Raw genomic sequence first — 1,433 nt, forward strand, 5'->3', positions numbered from 1 at the left:
CCCTTTAGGACAGGGTGGATTTTGGGGCTGCCAGAGCCCTCGGCTGGGCCATGTGGAGCTTCTCAGCAGCTTCATTCAGCCCAGTGGTTTGCTGCTGGAGGTGGGTAGTGCCACCTCTGCCACGTTCCCACCAACACTTCCTGGCACGAGAACATCTCCTGGGATGGGAGATCCTCCCAGTTCCTCCTTTTTTGGGGTTTGCTCCTGGTGCAGGTGACTGGAGGAGGTGAATGGACACGTCCCTTGTCCCCCTGTCACCCAGCTGGGATGGCAGGTGGCTTCCAACCCACCTGCAAACCAGGGACTGGTCCTTGGCTGGCTGAGGGAGCTCCACTGGAGCAAAAACACAGCATCACATCTGGGGGGATTTCTCCCATCACGATTTAACTACTTTTTCTTTTTTTTTCTCCAAAGAATTGCTGAATTCTGAATTTTTTCAAGGTTTTCCAGTGGGGTTTTTTTTTTTGGCTGGAGTATTTTCTTGCAAACCTTCTCATCAGTTTTGATCTGTCCAGAGAAAGGTTTTTTGGCTTAAGAGATTTGAATCTCAAAGATGCCACCAGTCCCTGTGCAATGGCTGGGGCAGCCCAGGAGAGGCACCAACCCATCCCAGCAGCTCCCAAGGGATTTGAGCCCACCTTGAAATGGGAGAAGGGGGAAGATGTATCACTGAAGCAGAAACCATCCCCAGGGAATCACGGAATGCCCTGGGTTGGAAGGGACCTTCAAGCTCATCTTCCTCAGTCTTTCCAAGTGATGACAGAGGAAGGCTTTGGGATGAAGGGAGAGGCTGGGATTTGTCCAAGCACCAGGGATGGTCCATGGCCCTGCTCTGGGAAGCTGCAGGATGTGGCCACGGGGGCTTGTGCCCCACAGTGGGAGGGGGGTTGGCACCAGGGATGGGGCTTTGGGGACAGCCATAAACCCACCCCCACTCCACATTCCATTGGCTCCAATCGTGCTGCTGCTCCGTGATTTTAGGGGTGAAGGTTCAGCCTGGGTGTGGGTCCCTCCTCCTCCTCAAATATCCCATCACTGCTGGAAATGACCCCCGGGAGCTCCTGCCCCCTCCAGCTGCGGGAAGGGAGGACACAGAGGAGGGGGGCAAGGAACTGCTGAGCTCCCACCTCCAGGAAAGCTCAGGGGCTTCTTTAGGAATATTCCCTCGGGATTACCCGCCTCCCTCTCCCCACGGGGAGCTCTGGAGCAGCACAAGTTCTCAGGGCTGGCTCAGTCCCCTCTGCCAACCCCCGGCTCAGCTCAGCCTGCGCTTGATGAAGTGAGAACGATGCCCTTCCTCCCGTTAATTCCCAGCTCTTTTTGCTCCCCCCCTCGGGGCACAGCAGCGGCTGTAACATCATCAGTGATTCAGGAGCCGAGCCAGCTGAAGACAAAGCTGATGGATGACGGTTCTGTTCGGGGGGGTGGGGGGG

This window comes from Manacus vitellinus, unplaced genomic scaffold (assembly GCF_001715985.3).
Source record: "Manacus vitellinus isolate BGI_N305 unplaced genomic scaffold, ASM171598v3 scaffold_32_pilon, whole genome shotgun sequence".
In the NCBI taxonomy this organism is placed as follows: Eukaryota; Metazoa; Chordata; class Aves; order Passeriformes; family Pipridae; genus Manacus; species Manacus vitellinus.